Source organism: Lepidochelys kempii, chromosome 7, assembly GCF_965140285.1.
Source record: "Lepidochelys kempii isolate rLepKem1 chromosome 7, rLepKem1.hap1, whole genome shotgun sequence".
In the NCBI taxonomy this organism is placed as follows: Eukaryota; Metazoa; Chordata; order Testudines; family Cheloniidae; genus Lepidochelys; species Lepidochelys kempii.
The window spans coordinates 54815175-54831841 of NC_136386.1; the positions used below are offsets into that span (position 1 = coordinate 54815175).

At 51.8% G+C, this 16667-nt stretch overlaps 1 pseudogene; it reads right to left on the bottom strand.

Moving 5' to 3' along the window:
* Window positions 1–9213: 9213 nt before the first annotated feature.
* Window positions 9214–15162, bottom strand: LOC140915297 (zona pellucida sperm-binding protein 4-like; annotated as a pseudogene).
* Between the last annotated feature and the right edge of the window lie 1505 nt (window positions 15163–16667).

Sequence of the window (16667 nt, forward strand, 5' to 3'; positions counted from 1 at the left end):
GCTAACTCTGCTTTCCCCTGGCTCACTCCAGTCCCTGCTGCCTGACTCACTTCCAAGCCCCCCTGCCCCCACTGGCCCCGCTCCCAGCCCCGTTCTGGGAGCAGAAATAACCCAGCCATGGTGGACAAACAGAGCTGTACAATGGGTGGCATTGTTGACACTGCAGTTCTGCTCTCGTTAAGGATGACCTCACAGCCCACCCTTGGCCGCTTCGCCCGGCTCTGCAGAGCAGTGAGGCTGTCTTTTGACTTGGGCACATGAATCCGAGGGGGAACAGTGCGCTCATTGTAGAGCCTGGCTCTGTCCATCTGTCCGGTGACTTTCTACCCCCAGCACACACATCAGGATGCTGCCAAGGGCCCAGCTCTGCCTGGGCAACCACCAGCAGCTGCCTCCAGCTTTCACTGGAAACCAGCATTGCATGGACTGCTCCCGGGCAGGGGCCTGCAGCTCCGGGAAGATGCTCACAGGGCGGAGAGCCGCCCCCCCAAGCCAGGGGCTGGGCAGGAAGGGAAGGGAGCAGCCAAACACACGCCCAGACTATCTCTTAGGGCGGGGGCTGCCCCTGCAGTCTGGCTGAGCAGCACCTCCCTCCATGTGAGCCCATAGATTTCAAGGGGTCTAAACAGAACTCCAGGAGGGGGTAGTCAGAAGGGGGCTCCATGCGACTAGGAGCACATGAACTGCCCAGGTGGATCAGAGCCTGGGTCCAGTCCGTCCAGTGTCCTGCCACCACGCAATCACTTCAAGTATCCCTTTAAAGGCCGGTGCCAGCTGCTCTAAAGGAAGGGGCAATCTGCTCCCAGCGATGGCGCCTAAGCACATTTCCACCAGCCCCTGGTTCTCTCTCCACTCTGAGATCGGAGCGGCCTTTCCCCTGACAGCCCAGTGACGGTGCGCAGGGCTGTGGGGGAGCATTGGTTGAAGCCCCTTGGGACGGGTTGGGTCTCACAGGGGGTCAACTTGCAAAGGCGCTTTTGGCCACCATTGCATTTGCACTTGCAGCATCAGCACATCCTCCCCGCAGTGAGTCACAGTCCCCAGGCTGTCCGGATCGCCTGCAAACTGCCAGGGCGGTGCCCATGAAGCTGCCTCCTGCACCAGTTGGGTGCAGGAGAGGGGAGCATGAAATTAATCTGACGGGTCTATTTCACAGGTTATGCTCTTCTGCAATTGTACTCGGATTCTCTCTTCCGTTCTGGTAAAGCAATGCCGTACACCCATCCCAGCTGGAGTCATGGGGAGAGGCGGAAGTGAGGGATCTGCCCCGGTGGGGGAAGAGAGAAAGAGGCTGGTAGAGAAGAAGAGAGAGGGGCCTTCCCTGGCCCTAGAGATGCTGCATCTAGGGCTTGCTGAAGCAGCAGCCCTGGCTGACACCAAACCACACAACCTGCCATGCCGTCCCAGGGCTACAGAGCCACCGTGGGGGAATTGAGGTGTTTCTAACTCCAGTCTGACTAGACGTGTTCAGTGTCAGGCATCCACACCTCCCTCCAGCGCCCTTGAGAAGAGCTCCTGGGAGAACAAGTCCCAGCACGGCATAGGTGGCAAGTGGGAAGGGAAGACGTGAGCTCAGAGGGAATGACCACTTACAAAGTATAATTTATCCAGAGTCGCTGCTTAGAGCTGTTCCAGAGGAGTTTACAAATTCTGCTGGGCTGAGTGCGTAGGCAGTTAGATCTTGGAGATATGCTGGGTTCGTTGTAGTTCTTCAGGGAAGCCGTTCTGCAGACACTACTAAGATTTTTCAGCCCCTGAGGGTCTCTGTGCAGATCATTACTTAGCTAGAGAGCTGTTGGCTATGGGATTTCCCTGTAACCCAACACAATCCCATGCTCTCAGCAGTGTTCTGCATGGTGTTTTATAGCTCTCCACGCATTCCCTCATGAATCATCCCCAGTACCTGGGAGTGAGCTCAGGATTATCTTCTCCATTTTGTACAGGGCGTGAATGAGGTGGAAAGCAGCAAAGTGACTTGCCCAGGACTGTAGGGAAAATCGCTATCAGAGCCACCATTACACCGTAGGGGTTCCTGGCCTGTGCTTAGGTACTTGCACCATACCTCAGGCACAGGCCTTTAAAGGGATACTTGAAGTGATTGCGAAAGAGCCAGTGTCCCAGAGATTGGCAATGGAAGGACAGATTAGAGTAAACTTGCACAGGGGTAGCACCTTTCAGCCAATGTGCCCCCCAGCACTTCACACACCATACTCCACAGCACAGATGGGCACAGGGAAGCTACACCCGCAACTTTGCAGCAGTGCTGCTGATTCTGGATGCCCGCCCAGGGTGGATTTTCAGCAGTGATCATGTTGGTGCCAGCAGGAGCTGTAGGAGCTCAGCCCTTTCTGAAATGAGCAAGGGTAGGGTAGCAGAGGGACGGATGGGGAGGGCACTAGCAGGGATGCTTACAGGGGAGCAGGAACACAGCTAGATATTCCATTATTCCCCTCTTTCTGTGTAACCCAGTCTATGTTTAGCAATCCCCATAGCTGGGGGCACACAAGATAAGTAGAGCATGCAGATAGAGGAATGCCCCTGCTAGAACTCATGTGGGCATCCCTTAAGGACAGTTGGTCCTTGGCTGCTGAAGGACTGTTGCAGCACAGAGCTGTCCCTGTACTTCTGCCTTGGCCCTATGCTTTATGTATGGGCCTCTGCCCTTCACTGCAGGGTTGATCCTACTTTCACCCGCACCCACAGAGCCACTGTGAATAGCTTCCTCTAGCAGCTCTCGGCTGTAGAGCTGGACAAAGTTCCCCCCCTCCCCTCCAAAATGGCATATGTAGGTTGGCTGAAATATCTCGCAAATTCCTCGAGTGGGGTTGGCCAGAAAAAAAGCAATTCCTAGAAGTACAAGGTTTGGGTTACATATTTTTAAATGACACCTTTCACTTTCAATTGACTGCCCCTCCTCCCCAAAAGATAAGAAGCCTCAACAGCTAAATAAAGGGGTTCCATTTCCAGTCAAACAAAACACTGTTGAACCTGGAACAGAATTTTACGTTTTTGTTTTGCTGAAAAAATTCTCATTTTGGGTCAGCCCACAATGACGCCCTGCCCTGATTCTTCCGTTCAGCCACTGAACCAAAATACCCCAAACCTAATTTGCACAGCTCTGCCTTGAAGCGTGCAACAAGTTTCATGGGTCCTGCTAAAGGAGAAGCTATGCTACCTCGTCTTGAGAGTCACCTGCTGGCTCTTTAACTGTGTATATGCAGACAGCACTGGTAGCGGGATCCATACAAAGGGGATTTTAAAAGAACTGTCACTAGGCTATCAAAACAATGACAGAATTAGGGAGGGGAGTTATTTTGCTCCCAGTGGATAAGAAGCTGCAATTCCCACAGTGGGCGGTGAATGAAGCCACAGGATTGCCTAAAAAGAGATTAAAGATTTCCCTAAATCCTTCAACCAGTCAGGACTAGTGCCAGAGAGATTGAGCTGATCAATGGAACACCCAAGCTTCCTGGAAGATAAATGGAAAGGGATAAAGAGGAGGAAGAAACAAAGCAAATCCCTCAAAATAATCACTGGATGTAATCTCCACCAGCACCACCCTCCCTTCCCCCCTCCCCCACAAGGCAACAGGGAAGGGCTTGCATGCCTTGATTTCCTCCTGCCTTAGAGACTTCATTTTCAACAGGTGTTCTGTAGATGTGGGGGGAGAAAGAATACATGTGCCCTGTGAGTAGGGTGACCAAATGTCCTGATTTTATAGGGACAGTCCCGATATTTAGGGCTCTCTTATATAGGCTCCTATTACACCCCACCTTCTGTCTGGTCACCCTACCTGTGGGGTTGCCCTGTCCACCTGCTCTAGGAGCCCATGGTGAGAACTGCTGTGAGTGGACCTTTCCCCACCTCCCTGCAGCCCCCGCTCCTCTGCTCAAGGTGCTGGGAAAGAAGACCAAAGCTTGGGTCAAGGGCTGAATTTCAAGAGAGGTCAGTGAGGTAGCTGCTGCTACATAGGAAGCCCTGGCCCAGAACCACAATGCCTGTGAGTGATTTAGCACCAGGTTCCCCATGAACACATGGTGTGCTACAGGAGAGAGGCAGCTTCCTTCTATCTATGCCCCAATCCTGACACCACTCTTTGCACTGGGCTCTACTCCCCAGAGGAGGCAGCTGGCTAACCAGGGCCAATCGAGACCCTGCTGCTGTATTGTTACATTTAAGGAGGATTCTGACAGAGGCCCTTAGTCATTAGTCCCTTAGTGGGGGAGGTTTAGATTGGATATTAGGAAAAACTTTTTCACTAAGAGGGTGGTGAAACACTGGAATGCGTTACCTAGGGAGGTGGTAGAATCTCCTTCCTTAGAGGTTTTTAAGGTCAGGCTTGACAAAGCCCTGGCTGGGATGATTTAACTGGGAATTGGTCCTGCTTTGAGCAGGGGGTTGGACTAGATGACCTTCTGGGGTCCCTTCCAACCCTGATATTCTATGATTCTATGATTCTATAATCCCCCAGATGGTAGCATCGCCCCCTTGACTCTCCTGCCAAGCACGTACACCAAGTGCCTGAGTTCGCAATGTCCTTCACACAGAGCAGGATTACTATTGCAACACCACATCAGTAGGGTCATACTAACCTGTGTCTGTCTAAACCCAGCTCATGTTCACGTGGGGGTGAACAATCCACCATTTGGTAAATTCCACTTCACGCCGATAGGAAGAGCTGACAAAGGATCAGAAAGCGATGTCACGCTGAATGCTTAGCTGTTGCAAGCCGGATATCCCTGTGGTAACTTTTCTAACACCTCTGGCTTAAACCCTCTAAAAGTCAGAAGGGCCCACCCTCATGGTCTGAATTTTGCCCTTCTGCTCCACGGGAGGTTTCTGTCCTCCCTGAGCTTCCCTCAGGGCACCTGCGTTATGGTTTGACAGGTGTACCGCCCCCATCTGACCCTTCCCCCCCCCCAACATCCCCTTGTTGGGAAAATGGAAAAGAAAAATCAGGAGAGGTTCTTTCCCTCCACCCCTCATGGCTCTTCACTGTGCCACACTAGAGCCAAGCTCAACTGAGTTTCCTTTCCCCACTGATTCTGCCAAGCCTGTTCCCTTGGCTGCGGTTTTGCAACACAGTAGGTGGGGAGGGTGGGCATCTCATTCATCCAGTCACTCACATTGCTAATTAGACAAACCATTTGGCTAGTTTGCCAATACTTTAAGGGATGAACTAACTCATCTTACCCACCGGTGAGTGGCCCAGCATCCATCCTTGCCCACTCTGCAAAGTGTTGATGAGATCTCCGCTCCTGCAGTTGAGGGATGGCTGCCTGGCATTGTAAGCTGGAGTAGGCTTCTCAAGAGTGTCATGACATAGGAGCACAAGTGCTTAAATCATTTTGAAAATGCAAGTTCATGATGCAGCAGGCAGATGAGGTGGGGCCCATTAGACACAGTGGCTCACAACCAAGCTGGTATTAGCCCACCTAGCTACATTGACTGCAGTGGCACTGTGCCAACTAATACCAGCTGATACCCAGCCTAGTGCCCCCACTCCTGCTTTTCCATGCAATTCCCCAGGTCTGGAGGCATGAGGTGCAGGAAGCTTCCCCTGTTAAGCCCTCACTCTCTTTTAGAGTACTTGGACAGAACATTTGTTTTGTTTTTTTAAAAACCTAACAAAAGCATTCTTCTTAGAAAATATCAGCTACTGCCAAGCAGCTCTGTGGCTCCCTCCCGCAAGATTGCCTGTTCTCCCTGTAACTGGATCCCTGTGCCTGTTCTCTGTTGGCACTGCTATCCAGGCCCTGTTTGCAGGCTAAGTAAGTAGCTCACATTCTGAGATAAGCAGGAAGAAGCCTATGTTTCGTTACTCCTTCTACTATGGCTGATTAGAGGAGGTTTGAGGAACAAATTGACCAACGAACTAGAGTTAATAACCTCAACCTGGGACCTTGGATTTGTCACCTAAAAAGACTGGCTCAGGTTTGGGAATCTCCCTCACATCCTCAGCCATGAAGATTGATGCAAAGAATTCAGTTTCTCTGCAAGGGCCTTATTGTCCTTGAGTGCTCCTTTAGGATCTTGATTGTTTAGTGGCCCCACTGATTGTGTAGCAGGCTTCCTGCTTCTGATGTAGGACTAACTGGTCTATTTTCAAAACGGAGTCATTGTGGATAGGTCTCTGAAAACTTCCACTCAATGTGCAGCAGTAGTCCAAAAAAAAAAAACCCAAAAACACACAATGTTAGGAATCCTCAAGAAAGGGTCCATAAGGAAAATATCTTTGCCTCTATATAAATCTATGGTACACACATCTTGGTACAGTCACTGATTAATGATCTGGATGAGGAGATGGATTGCACCCTGAGCAAGTTCACAGATGACACTAAGCTGGGGGAGAGAGAGATATGCTGGAGGGTAGGGATAGGGTCCAGAGTAAGAGACAAAATTGGCGGATTAGGCCAAAAGAAATCAGAGGTGGTTCAATAAAGGACAAGTGCAGAGTCCTGCGCTTAGGATGGAAGAATCCCATGCTGTTAAGGTAGATTCCCTACTCTGGCACTTTGAGTGAAGAACGTAGGGGCCCTTAAGGATTCTAAAAAACAAAAAACAAAAAACCAAAAAAACACCTGGCCACTCCAGGCTTGTATTAACTCCCAAGGTTACAGCTTTTCTCTGACCTTGGATGGGTAGATGTTGCCACCACTCAAATACAAAATCTCTTGAGGATCCAGGAAGGCACACTTGGGAATTCCTTCTGTGTGGTACCCTCACGCCCTTTCACCCCCTCTCCAGGGAAGAGCGAAGGAAAAAAAAACCACACACACAAAAGGAGATCAACTGTTGCCACTAGCTAATTAAATATGTGCACAAGCCTCTTAAGACACAAAAATCCCATCCTGTTCTTAAAGATAGATTTTATTTAAAAAACAAAAAATCCCCACATCTGGAAACTCAGGCTAGTGGTAGCAGATGACAGAACAAGGAGCAGTGGTCTCAAGTTGCAGCGGGGGAGGTCTAGGTTGGATATCAGGAAAAACTATTTCACCAGGAGAATGGTGAAGCACTAGAATGGGTTACCTAGGGATGTGGTGGAATCTTTATCTGTAGAGGTTTTTACAGCCCTGTCAAGGTTCCTTCCCCACTCTGAACTCTAGGGTACAGATGTGGGGACCTGCATGAAAACCTCCTAAGCTTACTTTTAGCAGCTTAGGTTAAAACTTCCCCAAGGTATAAACTATTTTACCCTTTGCCCTTGGACTTTTGCTACCATCCCCAAATGTTTAACTGGTTATTGGGAAAGTTGTTTGGAAATGTCTTTCCCCCCCAAAATCCTCACCAAAACCTTGCACCCCCCTTTCTGGGGAAGGTTTGATCAAAATCCTCAATTTGCATAGGTGACCACAGACCCACACCCTTGGATCTTCATGAAAAAGCATTCAGTTTCTTAAAAAGAAAAATTTTAATAGAAGAAAAAGTAAAAAGAATCACCTCTGTAAAATCAGGATGGTAAATAGATTCAAAACAGAGAATCCCTCTAGGCAAAACCTTAAGTTACAAAAAGACAAACAGGAATATCCATAAAAAGAAAAGCAGTACTTGTGGCACCTTAGAGACCAACCAATTTATTTGAGCATAAGCTTTTGTGAGCTACAGCTTAAATAAATTGGTTAGTCTCTAAGGTGCCACAAGTACTCCTTTTCTTTTTGCGAATACAGACTAACACGGCTGTTACTCTGAAACCAGGAATATCCATTCCATTCAGCACAGCTTATTTTCTCAGCTATTTAAAGAAATAATAGCTCAGTGGTTTGAGCATTGGCCTGTGAGTTCAATCCTTGAGGGGGCCATTTAGGGATTTGCCCTGCTTTGAGCAGGGCGTTGGATTAGATGACCTTCTGTGGTCCCTTCCAACCCTCATATTCTATGTTACTAAGTTCTAAGACTCCATTCCTGTTCTGTGCCCAGCCAAAGCATCATACAGACAGACCCAGACCCTTTGTTTCTCCCCCCCCAGCTTTGAAAGTATCTTGTCTCCTCATTGGTCATTTTGGTCAGGTGCCAGCAAGGTTATCCTAGCTCCTTAACAGGTAAAAGGGCTTTCCTTTGGCCAGGAGGGATTTTAAAGGTGTTTACCCTTCCCTTATATTTATGGCAGGCCCTGCTTGACAAAGCTCTGTCTGGGATGATTTAGTTGGGGTTGGTCCTGCTTTGAGCAGGGGGTTGGACTGGATGACCTCCTGAGATCCCTTCCAACCCTAATCTTCTATGATTAGAGTGCACAGATGTGGTTGCCCTACCCTCTCCGCCCCCCCCCCCCACAAAAAAAAAGCTTAGAATTGGAAGAGATTCAGAGAAGGGCAACAAAAATGATTGGGGTATGGAACAGCTTTCAGGTGAGGAGAAAAATAAGACTGGGACTTCCCTTTCCCCCCCTCTTGTCTTTTTCCAAGCTGGGAAGAATATGATAGAGGTCTATAAAATCATGACCAGTGTGGAGAAAGTACATAAGGAAATGTTATTTACTCCTTCTCATAACACAAGAGCTAGTGGTCACTAAATGACTAGGCAGCAGATTTAAAAACAAAAAGGAAGATCACACACTGCTATGTCCATCAAATGGACAATAGCCAAGATTGTGTCCCTAACCTGTTTGCCAGAAGCTAGGAATGGGCAACAGGGGATGGATCGCTTGATTGCCTGCTCTGTTCATTCCCTCTGGGGCACCTGGCATTGGCCCTGGTTGGAAGACAGGATATTGGGCTAGATGAACTTTGGTCTGACCTAGTACAGGTGTTCTTATGCACTACCCCCATGAAGCAAAAAGACATTGGATGAGTACTGCTACCCATCATTAAAATCAGTTAGCTGAGCAAAGTTAGAAGGCTTTTCCCCCCTCAGCTATCTTGAGTCTATTGGTGCTCAGCTGCTGTTTGGCTTTGAGACTTCCAGGTCACACCTACTGTGTGCTCAGAGGGGGCAGCTGAAGAGAAGCCCATAACACTAGCTAGCTTCCACACCCCCCCCCCCCCAACAGCTGTCTTGCTAATCAGTGTCCTGCTCCCAGTTAGCACCCACTACAGACACAGGTGGTAGAAGGACAGGATGGTAGCTCTGCCTAGGGGATGTAGATGGACTCTGCATTCTACTACCATCACTCCACTTGTACCAAACCTGCAAGTGGTTTCCCCTGCCTCCCCCAGGGCCAGGCCACACTGCCCCAGCCCAAGAAGCACAGAGAAAGCATGCTTGCAATAGTGTTTATTGTATCACATGGATCTCACAGGCTGTGTTTCTCCATCTGCCCTGCATGATGGCCATGAGCATCACACACAGTGCCCCCATCAGCATCACCCCAGCTAAGGCCAAGATCCAGGCTGCTCCAGTGTTCCTTGAAGATCCTATTCAAAGAAAGGCAGTTCAGTCTGGAGCAAGCATGCCTTTAGAGTCCTGATCAGACCCCCATCCTGCTCCACTATTTGGTCCAACCACTATTTCCTCCTCCAGCTTTCCTAGTCATAGGCTCAGCCTATTATACAGTAGTTACCAGCACTATGCTGTACCTAGACCAGTTCTCTCATAAATCCAGAGTCCTTCCCATCTTGAGGGCAGAATGGGCTATTGTCTTAGCCCCTTGCCAACAGGCCATGTTTGCTGCAGATTGGATGGGTTAGTGCAGCCAGTGGTTCCTTCAGTAGGAGAGTCAGTAGCAGCTCTGTATGCCTCTGCAGTCCTGTCTCTCTAGGCCATGCTGTCATGGGCCCCAGCCTTCTCTGGTGACAATGTGATGCCAGTGTGCTCAGAACACAGGGTTGGGAGTTCCCTGCAGGCTTTAAGCAGGATGCCTCTAGAAGTTATTCAGGTTAGGGCAGTCAGAGGGATGCATGCCCAGCGATGAGTTGAGGCTGCCCTCCCTCCAAGTCCATTTGGACACAGTGGGATGAGGATCAGCAGTTAAATAGGACTACCCCATGCCATTGGGCTGTAAACCCAGGTAAGCCAGTCAGGTTGGAGATTTAGTCAAGGAGACAGGAGTGAATTCTCTGGTCATCCTTACAACTGGCCATGGGCAGGTCAATGACTGAATTAGCCTCACTGGCTTGGTGCCCTACCACTGTAGGGTCACCCCAGGGTGGCCTTGACTGAATGGTCTTTGAACAAGAGGTCCCTGCCATAGTGAGCTCCCCCACAGTGGAGAAGTTAGTTTCAGGCAACAGGTTAGGCTTTAAGGCTTCTACAAAGAAGGATACTAGGCCAGACTCACCAAGTTCAGGAGACACTTCCCTCTTCAGCTTGGCCTGGAGGAGGAACACAGGCCCCTGGCTGGTGATGTGGGAGAGCCCATCTTGAAGGTGCTGCTCAGAGCTCCTCCTGCCCCCTATGACAGACAACAGCTGTTTAGCTGCAGAGCAGACAAGTCTGGAAGTCCTGTTAACCAACAAGCATCTATGCTTCCATCACCCCATGTCTGAGGAAAGCCAGTCAGTGGGGCATCTGCTGCAGCAAAGCATCAGCCCAGCTCCCTGCAGCATCTGGCGCTGCCCTGACATGGCACTAGAGAAAGATAGCTGCATTGTCAGCCACACCCACTGGAGCAGGAGGGGAAGTGAGCTCCCTTTCCAAATGGAGTGGAGAACTCCTCATTGGTTTGTTCAGAGAGGTGACCTTGCTGTGCAAGCAGCAGTAGGGCGAGTTGGAAACTACTCCCTTTTGATGAGCAGGAAGCCCAGCTGTCACCAGGCCTGATGGGTTTGTGCTCATGGCTGATCAGATACATCCATGACTCCTGGCAGCCACCCCACCTGCTCCCTCTTCACACAGCCCAAGCAAGGATGGGAAGAAACTCACGGGCTCCAGCAGGGCAGGAGTGGGTGCAGGGCTCTAGCCTGGAGGAGCGACACACTGAGGCGCTGCAATGCAGGTACACCTAGGAGCGGGGAGAGAGATGGCTCAGGTTGGACAGGCCCTTCTTGACATGTCCCTGCCTTTGCTTACAGGGGAGTGAAGCTACACTCCATCTTATAGGGTCCTGAACCTGTGGGGTGGGTGGCCTGTTAGTGTAGGAGCACTGGAGAGGCTGGGCAGTTAGGACCATCATGGAGATGAAGAATCTTAACCAGCCTAAGGTTTGCCCTACACTTTGTCTCATGATGTTCTTGTCTCATTAGGGAATGAGATGAGCAACATGGAAGGGGGAAAGACTTGTGGAGCAAGACCACATGACAGACATGGTGCAAACATGCCAAATGCTAGAGAGTATTGATCACAAAGACTGATTGGCCCTACTGGAATAGAAGGGAGGTCATACTGGCCCTGTGAGCACCCGCTGGGAGGCAGATTCCATGAAGGTGAAGGTTCTGATGATGAAGCGCTGGTGGTGAGATGGGAACTGCAGCCCTGAGGTGGCTCCCACAGGCACCAGCTGGGTGTGGTAGTTGTCTCCTGTGTATGGGCACCTGGGAATGAGGGGAGCAGTTGTCAGAAGGTGCCCTGTACTCCCCAGGCAAAAATAGAGACCCCTTACCCTGGACCCCCAGTCACTCACCCATCCACCAGGATAGGCCACTGCGGCTGCTGCTGGGGGTTGGTGCTGGGGGTGGCCCAGCACTGGTGCAGGACCAGAACCAGATCTGGGTCAGTTCTCTGCAAGATCTGGACCTCCACGTAGATGGGATCCTGCAGAACCTTCACCACAGGGTAATCTCGGTCTGCATAGAAGGAGCCATAACTCTGCTCTGGAACAGATAAGCACAGAGGGGTCCCTGCAGGTCAGCATGAGATGCAGGTAGAGAAGCTTAGCGCATCATATGGGGCCAATACCCACAAGCTGTTCAGGGGGTCCTGGACTCCCAGTTCAGGGGGCAGTGTTCCCACTGTGCTAGATCTAGCCCACAATGCGGGAGCAGGGCTGCCTTTCTGAACATGGAGGACAGATACAGCTCACTTCTGGCTGAGAGAGAGGTTAGTGTAAATCTAAACACATCACTGATCAGCCTGAACAGGCCAGAGCCTTGTCCCATGTCTCCACTGCCAGGCTAGAATCTCATGTCCCGAACCCTCCCATCCCACACAGTATTTAGCTCCCCTCCAACTGAGGCCCAAATCCTTCCAAGAGATCTGCATGAGCCTTCAGAGCTCTCCTACCTGTGGCAATGCGCAGCTCCAGCACCAGGGGGCCAGGCTGGGACACACCAGGGGGCGGGGGCAGGGTGAAGACCTGGACACTCAGGGGGAGGAAGTTTCCACTGATGGAGTAGCTGCAGCGGACATGTAACCTAGTAGAAAGTCAACAAGCCTGAGTGGGGCTTGGCCAGACATGCACTGCAGAGATTCAGTTGAGGGGCAGAAGTGGGAATCAGACAGAGCCTGTGAATTCCAGCTGCCCAGAAGCCCGAGACCATAAGTAAAGAGGGACACCCCAGTATTGCCCTTCTATTGACTTGCTGTGTTTTAATCATCTGTTAGACTTCATGATGAGACAGAACCCAGGGTTCTGGGGAGAGTCACTGTGCAGCACCTGGCACCTGCCATGTAACAGCTGGTTGGAGGAACAGCTGGCCCTGAACCACTCCCATGCTATTGCCATGAGCTGAGCAGAGCTCACATGACAGAGGCAGCTCTGCAGATGTACAGCAGAAGATGGCATAGGTACCAGCCCCAGGAGTTACCTGAAAGTGCTGTCCCGGGTGATGGAGCCCAGACTCCAGGTTCTCACATCCCTGGATGCCACCAGCTCATTCTCATACACACCCTGGTCTCCAGCCATCTGGAAGGAGAGATCAGTCACTGACCCCCAGCTTTGACTCTTGCAGGGCCAGGCTTCAGATGAGGGGAAGCCAGAGATTTGCCCCAGAGGAGCCACTGTTTGTCGCTGCATCAACCTCAGAAAGGGACTTGCCAGTGCACCTTGTTCTGACCTAACCCCCCTTCTATTCCAGCTGAGTGACCCCATCCTGGCCTCCCCCAGCTCAACTCTTACCTGGAAAGTGGTGCCACAGGCGGAGAGTGGGAACCGGAACAGGACAAAGGCGTTGTTCTGCCCCACAGGGACACAGCCAGCACCGTGCCCATTGGCCAGATGCACCGAGTCCAGGATCGGGGGGGCAGAGTCACAGCCCGAGAGACCACGAGGAAGAAGTGGCCATCTGGAGTGCACTGCGCTGTCACTGGAAGGGAGCCGGGGACAAGTCAGGGCCACCTTCCTACCTGGGTTAGCCAGTCTCAGGACACTAGAGCCGAAGCCAGCAGCTTGTCCCGGAGCTGGATAAGAACCCACCATGTTCTACTGCACCCCTCCAGGGCACAGGCTGGCACTGCAAGGGACCCTGGCACATATAGCTCATGGTGGAGCTGTAATGGCCACGAGGCATGTGCTGTGGATTCCAGAGCAAGGGGCTGGGACTGTTATTGGTCACAGCTGAAGCACTCAGCCTGAGGCTGGATGGAAAGCGTTGCACGTGGCCTTGATATCACACTAACTAGCCCAGCACCCAGCTGTCTCCAGGACTGGGTACGTGGAAACCCCACTCAGCTTTGATGCCAGGTATCTCAGCCACTCCCCCCCCCCACATGTGGGACCATTACAGTCAGCTCTGGACAATTCATGTGCACAGAAACTCACCTGTGTTGCCATAGTAACAAGGCTTCACCCTATCACTGGGGTTGTAACAACAGCCTTGTTCTTCACAGACTCCCCGGTCGATGGGTGAGGAGCCACAGGGCAGCCTATCCTGGCTCTGGATGGCAGCACAGACATCGGGGCTTGGAGCATCCAGGGCTGGGGTGAGACAGGTGGGAAGCAGTAAGGAACAGAGACTAGGTGGGGCAAGAGACTGGGCTACAGAGCATGCTCCCTCCTGGCCTGGCTAGGAGCTATGAGGCTCCCTCAGGACCCCAGGAGTTCTGCAGGGCAGACATCTTGCCTCCAGCTCACACTCTGCTGCGGGGCTTCAATCTGAAGCCATCCAGCACCAGGGGGACCCTGGTCTGTGCAGTTTCAGCCCAGAGACTCACCATTTAATCCATAACCAGTTTGGGTAATGGGGTAGTGGAGACATGGCCTCTAGGGAAGCCTCCAGCACCTGTCACCATCCCCAGGCTCTGCCTGGAGCCCTTAGGGGCTAATGCAATACAAAGACCATGAACGCCAGGCTCTCCTATGTGAGGAGAGCAGCCAAGCAGCATGGAGTGCTCTCTGCCAGGGGTATTGTCTTGCTCAGCCTGCAAAGAAGGGCTGTCACTGGCCCCACAGTCACCACCTGACCCCAGGGAGGAGAAGAGGGAGACCAAGGCCTCCCTTTGTGTAACTGGAGGAGAGCAGCCATCTCCACAAGATGGTTCACAGCCACAGGCTGGGGCATTCAGCCTAAGACACTAGGCCCTCACCTGGCAGGCTCCTGGGGCACCTGAGCACCTTCTCCTCATGCAGGGCCCTGCGCTCACCAGCAGCCATCCCCTCAACACTAACCACCATCAGGTAACCGCCATCCTGGGGAGAGAGACCCACAGACATCAGGGCTGGCAGAGGAGCCAGTCCAGAACCCAAGGCAGGTGCCAGAAGGTCACTCACCCATTCAGAGACATAACAGCCAGCATAGGAGGCACCAACTGTCCTGGAGCCATCTGCAGCCTGGGAGACCCAGACCCCACAGCTGGAGTCATTCTGCAGAGCATGCAGCTTCCCAGCCACATCTACAGAGGAACAAGGAGATCAGCAGCCAGTGCAGGGGAAGAGGGCACAAGAGTATTCCAAGGAGTTACTGCCTCCTTGCAGAGGAGACAGGCTCTTGGCTGGTGGGGACTGCCTAAGAGCCCTGGCCAGGCTCTTAAGCCCCAGCAGCACAAACTCCAGCTCAGGTTAGCCATTGCTCAGGCTCTCCAGGACTCAGCCAGCTGCTGGGCAGGAACAAATAGAGGGATCCCTGGGACAGAGTCAGTCCCTTCCCCTCTCTCTGGAGAGACACACTGGGCTCCCTACAGACACCCAGGGAGGGGCACACAGGGCTGGCCTCACTTACCCCAAGCAGTCAGTGCCAGGGAGTCCACCCCAGCCTGGCCAGGATGCAGCATGAACTGCAGGCTTCTCTGGCCACAGACCAGCTCCCTAGGATCCCCCAGAGCAAAGGAGCAGTACAGCAACCAGAAGCACACCACTCCCCCATAGCACTCACACCACACCCCAGCCATGCTGCTCTCCTACCAGTGACCCATAAGGCATCTGCACCCAGTCTGCCTCCTTTGTACTCTGCAGGCAGCTGGGATTGGCCAGAGCCCAGGTGGCCATTCCTGCAGGGCCAAGGGAGAAGAGCCCAGCCCCTCCCCTGAGGTCTGGTCATACCCTGCCCTAGGAAGGAGAAACCTTGTGGGTGGGACGGAGCTTCCTAGCCCTTCTCAGGAGGAAGCAGAAGATGGGTCTGTGTTCATGGCATGTTACTGAGGGGAGGTCAGTTTATTCCTTCCTGTTGGAACCCCGGGAGGGTTCAGACCTTCCTTCCTCTCCAAATGCTGGTGCTGGGCCTCGCTCTGCTGAGGGATCAGCTTGGGCCCTTGCCAAGGGCTCTCTGCTGCATAATGGGGGCATCTGCAGCTGCCAGGGCATCTGCCACCAGGCCAGCTCTGGACTCACTCTTTGGGGCTGCCATAGCACCAGACTCCCGCTGGAACAGGGAGGTTCCTCAGGCACAGCCCCAGCTGGCCTCCGCTCAGTTCACACACTGGGCTGGCTTGGGCTGGAGGACGGCCAGGTTCCCTACATCATGCCCCTACAGAGGGATCGGTGAGAGGGGGAGGGCCTGAGTCTCCATTGCCATAGTTACCAAAGCAGAAGGGAAGTGTTTTACCCCCTCTGCTGTTAATGAGGCACAGGCCAGTGGAGAGTCAGGCCCAGAGAATCCAGTTCTAGTGGGAAGCTAGGTTTGGTTCCTGTTTGGACCGTTGCTTCCCAGCCCAGCAGGGACCCAGGACTACCTGAGTCTATTGCGTCTTGGGGATCCCAAGCTCATCTCTATTTCCTTAACAAATGCAGGGCCTGGACCTGCTATGACAGCTTGGGCTGAGGGAGGGGTGCTTGGGATATGGGATGTGCCTCGAATTCACATAGTCCAAATGTTTAAAAAAATAATCACATGAGACCATATTGCATTGAACTTGGATCATCAGCAGGGTGGGAACCTTTAGAGCCACAGCTTGGTGCACTACATTCTTAAGCTAACAGAGTAACTGGAAGAAGCAGTTGGCTGTTATCCTCAGACCTCTAGGTGGATCTGGTTGCACTGGTATGTACCTTAACTATGTTTTTCCTGGTTTTCAGATTTTTGAGTTTTACTGAACTCATTGTTCTGGAAGGGCATGAGATACCTCCAGGCAACCTTAAGTCTATGTTAATAAAGATTTTTAGTCAGTGAGTTTCCTTATTTTTAAAAAAGAAAGAGAATAGTTTGTTGAAGGAGTTAGTAGTTGTTTAGGCAGTTGTAGTTCTCTCTTAGGGTTGCAGCAGATACACTATGATTAAGTAATACCAGATAAGACCTAGTGTTTATGTAGTGTTTGCATCAGTAGATCCTTTGCAACATTATCCTCATTTTACAGATGAGAAACTGATGCACAGAGAGGTGATGTGACTCTCCCAAGGTCACCCAGCCAGCCAGTGGCAGAGCTAGGAATAGTCCCAGGCCAGTGGTCTTTCCATTAGGTCACACGGTTGCTATGTGATACCT